Source organism: Anser brachyrhynchus, assembly GCF_964034855.1.
Source record: "Anser brachyrhynchus genome assembly, chromosome: 2".
Taxonomy (NCBI): domain Eukaryota; kingdom Metazoa; phylum Chordata; class Aves; order Anseriformes; family Anatidae; genus Anser; species Anser brachyrhynchus.
In genome coordinates, this window is record NC_137695.1 from 80,906,744 (window position 1) to 80,914,086 (window position 7,343).

A 7,343-nucleotide genomic window follows, 5' to 3' on the forward strand; every position below is an offset into this window, starting at 1 on the left:
AGATGAGTTTAATGGCAGTTTGACTTTGGTAGCAAAAGGGTGTGTTTTGCTCATTCCTCTGGGAAGGGACCCACACCCTTTCTCAGTATTGCCTCCAACCAATTGCTTCATTCTCCTTGTCAGTCTCTAAAAAGTTGAATTAGTGCCTGATCACAACAGTGTCTTGTTCCTTCATAACATTTGGTCTGTATTTTGGGAGCGGCCTATGGTAACAGGCAGTTGTCCTTACTCCGTTCCAGGATGCAACAGCCAAGTTAGGGCAGGATTGTCATTGATAAGACATTCTGAGGTTCTTCTTAAATAATAACAACAGAGGAACAAATACAGAAATACACAGTTTGATAAATGCTTATAGTACTGCCTACTATAGAGCTAGAAGATTGTATCGTATTGTAATTTGAGCTTCAAAATACCACTTTCTTAAAGAAAAATCATTAAATAATGTATCGAAAGAAAAGTTTTGTTGGCAAGTAACTCAGGTGTTCTTTAGTAACAGTTTCTATATTTCTAATTTTGTTGAATGACTTGTTTTTCCTTGGTGTCCATGGGAAGTGTTTTTTTTTCTTTTCAGTTGTTTTTGAGACTGAAGGTGATAATTAGCATGGGCACTACCATGGCCTAGGCAACTGATTACAGGTTTAGGATTTCCTAAGCAGGCTGGAAAATTCTCTGTGTAACACCCGTTGCTAGTAGAGGAGTAATCTTGCTGCTGCTGCTGTCTCTATTCATGCTAACGTGCCTCTGGTGTACTGAATTTGTGGTGCCTCTGGGGCACCATGTCATGCGAGCTAAAGTTTGTCCCCCTGCAGAGAAATTACTGAGAATTCTTACTCCCTGCTGTACCCCTTCCTTGTTTGAAGAGGAATATATGTACATTGGCAGGCTTCATAAAGAATTTCCCCTCCCTTCATTTGAAGGATTAGTCCATCAGCCACGGCAGTAACAGGTTACAGGGAGCAATTCAGTTTTGCTCCTTGTTGCCTTTCCTTGAAGCGTAGATGGTCAAAACTCAGAGTCCATCAGAGCCTGCCACTTTCAGCATGGTCCCTTTTATAAAGTTAGCAACTGCATTCTGGACTCAGAGCTTTCATAGCATCGAAGTGACAGGACTTTGGCTGAGGACCTGTACGTTTTGGATTTCTGGTTTGTCTGAAGATGTTTGCATTAGTAGCCTTCCTTACGAGTCATAATGTGAGGGATTGATGCATTCGTAGGGATGTTTTGTTCCCCCTACTGGGTTCCCTATAACCTACTGAACTGGATCAGTAGGTTGCCTGGCTGGGAGCATCTTTGGAAAGTTTAGCATTTATTTTTTAAACCAAGGGTAAAGGTTATTTTGTTCTCGCTTTAAACTGGGACTTGGAAAGCAAGGTACAGTTTTTGCAACTCATGACTTTTCAGGACATCTCCATCCTTTCACAAAGGGTGTTAGCATGCTCTTACCTTGCGAGGACTGAAGCTAAAGTCATTGATTTCATTTTGGTGCATTACTATCGTATGTGAGTTTATGATTAAGTGCATGGTATATTTTACACAATTTTGCACAACCAGGAACTATCCAACTCAAAAAGAGAAGTGGATTTGTTTGCAGAATTTGGCAGCTGTAGCAGGGGCAAAGGTTGCGGACTAAAATGAAAGGAAGGCTTTCAACTGAAGAAAAAAGAAGAGCCACACTACCTTTATAATCCAACCTTTCATGTCCTTTGAAACTTGCTGATAGCCATATCTGCGACTAGCAGAAATGCATGAACAGGAGGAGGTAGATAGCTGGTGGCAGAAAAATGAACGTATTTACATTGTTTTCTGGAAGGTAACTTCAAATAGGAAGCTATGATGGTATTGAGGAATAACTCAGATGCTTAAATGCAAGCCTTTTTGGTGGCATAAAAGCTTTTTTACCTTGCTTTCTGCCCTAGTGCTCTTACATAATGCATTTTGTTGTGCATGAGCAACCCATTGGCATTCTGCTTGTGCATTCAGAGCATGGCACAACCTCCTCTGGTAACCAGTGCTGTAGTGTTGCTGCCTTCCCGTGGCTTACTGCTTTTAGAATGAGCCAAATATCCGTGTAGCTCATCTCCCTCATTACCAGAATGCTGTCACAGTGCTACTGTAATGCCCCATAAGTTACCTTTAAAGCATTTCCTTCATAATGATCTCAGCCTGATCACTAGCTGTCGTGCTTTTAACTCAAGCACAATTTTCTAGCAAACTGTATTTATATATTTTCTGCAGTATGACTTTCACTTTGGAAGCCCATCCAGGTGGGGGTAGGTGTTAACAGAGTATCACACCCAACTTCCGAAGTTATTTCTAAGAACTCCCCTGGCAGTCAGCTGTCCCTTAGTTATATTTAAGTAGTTTGCCTCTCTTTTGTGTTGAGAGACACGTTCCCTGAATGACTTCAGTTAGCCCCACCAAGGCAATGGTGGATAAGCCAAGACGAAGTAAAATCTGGATTCTGACATAAGATAACATTGGAGAACAGTGGCATCCACCCATCTCTGTAAGAGGGTGTCTTTCCAGATGCAGTTACAGAGAAGCACATATACAGTGTCCCTGAGTGACCCTGTGCCCCTCTGCCTGCATCTCAGCACTGCTCATGGATGGTGTCTTTTGGGTTCGGCCTTGCAAGTCCAGGTTGAAAATGCTCACTTGTGTAGGTTGTTTGGAATAACCTAGTGACCAGCTTACAGATCAGGGCCTGAAATATTTCTAGCAGAGCAAAGGGATTTAAAGGAGTAAACAAAACAGTAACTTCAGCCTAGTCAGCCTGATTTGCCTGCAGTTGATGAAGAGATGAGCTTTTCTAAGAGGAGTAGGCCCTCAAGTCTTAAGCTGAGCAGGTCTGAGCTCTGCTCTGCAGTTAGGTCTCTCAGAGCTTTGGCTTGAGGGAGAGCTGCATGGCCAGAAGTTGGCCAAAAAAATTAAATCTTTTGCTGGCAGCTGCAACCAGCACTTCAAAGTGTCTGTTAAATGACTGCATTTATGCTTTCCTTGGTTAACCTGCATTACTCTCCTGCCTCATTAATTGAATCGACTTGCTTCAGGGCCAATTTATTGCAGTATTGCCGGACTAACTGATTTGTTTCTCACTGATTTAGTTGCTACCTGCATGCTGGCACATGCTTGCGGTGAGGATCCTGTGGGGTGCTGCCTGAACCCGCCTTCCTCTGGTTTGCCTGCGCTTTGGTGGAGGTTGAGCTGCGTCCCGTGCTGATGGTGTAAACGTCCAAATGCCCTTCCTAACAAGACTGATGCTTCTATGGAGAAATAAAAGTTAAAATTAAATTGCTGCCTGAGGGCAAGTAAAACTGTCATAACCATTTCAATCAAAAGGTGGAGGGGAAAAAAGCCTAAACATTATTTCGATTAACAGCAGCCCCAGGTCAGAATTGGTATACTGCTTATCTAGGACTTCAGCGGGGAAAACAGCTTTAGATAATTGATCCCTACTTTTCTCCAGTCTTTTGTTTATACTTCCCCTCCTGTTGAGTTCAACAGTTCATCCTTTGCACCTTTCTTTCTCAATCTGAAAAGTTGAGATTCACCTTCTGTTGACTCAGCTACCTCCTCCTACCTCTTCTGTGTTTATCTCGTGTGGTCAGCTAAGCCTGTCCTCTAGGTTATGATTGAGGCAGGACCTGAATGGGGAGGATGCCATTCTGTCGTCTTCCGTATTACCTTAACACTGTGGGCTTGAGGGAGATGATTACAAGAGCTGGTCAGGAGCCTGATGGCACCGCAGTGCTGAGGAAGCTGTTGTGTGGTAAATGGGATGGGACCAAGACCTGTTAGGTGCAAGGCAGGGCTCCCCAGCAGGGACACCTGAGAGAAGATGAGGGTGGTGAGGCCCTGGCACAGGCTGCCCAGAGAAGCTGTGGATGCCCCATCCCTGGAGGTGCTCAAGGCCAGGCTGGATGGGCCTTGGGCAACCTGGTCTGGTGGGAGGTGTCCCTGCCCATGGCAGGGGGCTGGAACTGGGTGATCTTTAAGGTCCCTTCCAACCCAAACCGTTCTGTGATCCTATGAGCCACTGAGCCTTTCTGCTGTAGGGGAACTGGAGAGCATGGCTTCCCGCGCCTCGGGCTATGGGGTGGCTGAAGTCGGCAGTGCCAAGGTTGGGGCCTAGTGCCTGCCATTGCTGCCCCCTTCCCCTTTGGTGTCTCAGTCCCGGTGCCGTGGAGCTTGTCGGGAGGTGGTGCTCTGAGCACAGCAGGCCCTTCTCCTCTCCTGTCAGATTAAGCACAGCTGCACTGGGAGACATCCGTGCGTTTTAACAGTGAAGTTGTCAGTACTGACTCACAGAGCAGATGGAGCTCTTTCGCTAATTAAATATATGCTGTGGAGTGCTTTAAAATTAGGACACAGAACTATGGAGGAAGCAGAAGTATGCGAGTCAGTGACTTGTAAGATGCTTTTTCATTGTAATCCCTACGAAGCAGAGAAAGGGAAAACAGTTTCAGTGTTTCAGTCAGTGCTTATCTTGATCCTGGAAAACTTGAACACACAGAATATATAATGGGGTACTCTATTGAAAACTGGGTGGCAAGGGAGAGCAAAAAATGCCGTGTCTTTTCAAAGATGAAAACAAATTGATGCTCATGCCCCAGGGGCCAAAACTCTCTTCTTGAATGCAAGCAAAGGTATATGAAATACCGCGCTCAGAGCCCTGTTGACAAGTCTCCTGTGGTAGAGTCATTTCATGAGGGGTATAGGGATCATCCCGTTCCCTCATAGTGGCCAAAATTTGACCATGAGGCCACTCAGAGTTAACTCAGGTATCAACGAAGTCTTTCTATGAGACTCTTGTAGTGCCTTGAAAGAACAAATGAGGTAAGAACAGGGAAAAATGAGACAGAAGTCCAGCTTCCCTCTCCTGGAGATCTGTGGCCTGTCCCTTTTCGAACCAGAAGTGGTTTCCTTGTGAAGAGGGTAAGAAATGGCTTTAAGGCCTCTCTCTCTCTCTCTCTTTTTTTTTTTTTTTTTTTTTCCTTATTGGAGACTGAGCCTTTGCATTTGCGGTAGAAAAACCCGTACTACTGCTGCCTTTGTTACTTGAAAACTGCACGGGCTCCCCCTTGCGTTACCGCAGGCCAGGAAAACGATGGCCACAGCCTCCTCTTTCACCGACCCAAGTGAAATTAGTGATCTTGCACACACCATCCAGGACAAAAAAAAAAAAAAAAAAAACCAACAACAACAACAACAACAACAAAAAACAAAACAAAACCGCGTCGTCTTTGTTTGGGTTAATAAATTGCCTGATCTTGACCACCAGGGCTGATCCGCAACAGTGTAAAAAGCTGAATCTAATTCAAGTTGCCAAGGACACGGGGCTGTCTTGTGGGTGAGTTATTTCTGTGATCTGAAGGAAGGAAAAACACCCTTTCAGCTGTGCACCCCTATGGTGACTACACATGGCAGCTAATTTTCCATCACCAGCTCTCCTAGTGTCACGTGGCTTCCATCGCTCTGTGCTGAGAATCCTGCCCCAAAATATTTAGGATTGGGAAGTCACTGTGTTGGGTCCTTTGCATTTGCAGATAAGGGCTGCTGTGGTGTAGGCGAGAAGTGTCGTGGGTGTGCAGATGACAGATTTAGGCACAGCTTTGTACTATAAATCTGGGTACAGTGGGAAGCCTATGAATAATGTATATGCAACGCACACAGTGTCTTCATAGCTAATGAAATTCCAATTTTCAATAAACAGCTGGGCAATGGAAGCTCTTAAATTTTTTCTTCCTGCACTTCAACTGTCCATATTTAACTTCAAAGACAGTATTGGATAGCAAAAAAAATTCAAGGTTTTCATATACGCATAAATGTCTGAACAACTCTGCTAAACAGTTTGTCTTGCAATATTGAAAGTAATATACCCAGACCATAACTGAGCTTTTCAAAGCCTGTTTAAAACATATGGTCCTTTCCTGGGTGTACCTGTCTCCTGAGCCTTTTTACATTGTGTTGAAAGACTAATTACCTGTAAAATGGCTGGATGCGTTTCTCTCACTTAAGCTTTTCCACATGTCCTGCGAGTTTCACAAAGTCCAGTAGCAGGTGCAGGTCTGGGTGCAAACGGCGTGGCTGGAAATCAATAGCCCATTTGTAGCAATGAAGGGCATCCTGCGACTTGCCAGTTCTGCACTGTCACGCGCCAAAACCAATTACATCAAACACACTGATGATCTGCAGACCTTGCACAGGGCCTAATGTTTTATTTATGATGGGTGATGGTGAGCATCTGTGACACTTTTATGCTGTGCTGGCATTAAGCTGCTGTAATGTATTGAATGCCACCTTTTCTCGGAGGTGGATGTTGTGAAAGAGGTGAGTAATGACGGGTGTCACGGCTGTCATAAACAATGTGGTTGTAGTCCCATTTAATAACTTATCGGGGCCTTAGAAAAGAAGACGTACAAGTTCTGCAAACGTAACTGAGAGATCAGAGTTACAGCTGGTCCGCTTTGTATTTAGAGCTCAACTTACGGTGAATCTAAGTTGCAGTGGAAAACTACAGGAAGGCAAATCTTAATGAAGACAAAACTGCACTGGGAGTAAAATACATGGATTACGAAAGAACAATTTCCCTTCAAACTGTTCTTTGGTACTCTAATCCCCATATGTATTCTCATCACTTTGAAGCAGTTTCTCACGTAAACTGAGATCCCAGGTTTTCTTAAAACTAAGCTTTGACTTCCGTTTCTGCTGTTGTACAACCTGTTTGTAGGTTTGTTTTTTTTTTCTCCACATCAGCTCTATTTAAACTGCTCTGAAAGGCAGAAAGAGGAAAAAAGGCCGATTCATGATAAAAGTTAATATATTCTGGGAACATTTTCTTAAACTTACTAAGAAAATAAGAAAACTCATTGTTTGTACCTGAAAATTTCCTTTCTGTGGGTGGATACAAAAGTTGCTCCTCTGTGTAGCTGGTCAGCAGCAGGAGCGTAACGCCCTAACATGACCAGCAGTGGCCTTATGCTTCCAGATGACTGAACTAATTGGTAAATGTAAAGGTTACGTGTATTTGGAGGAGTAAATACGTTCTTCCTCCACTGACCCTATCCCCCACAGTTTAACCTTTTATATTGAAACAGAAGAAGCCTGCATCTTGGGATGCTAATTTGCTCTGTTTTGGAAAAGATTTTCCCCAGACTGAAATACTTTATTCAAATAATAGTTCATAAAAGAAGACATTCAGGAAAACGTGTGTTCAAAGAGACAAAAGCCTACCAGGATGAAAATTTCACAGCAGTTTATGCAGCAGTGGGATGCAGAATCAGTGGCGTGGAGTTTTTCTTTTTAACATAATAATCCCAAATACCTTATGCCCTCCATTTTCC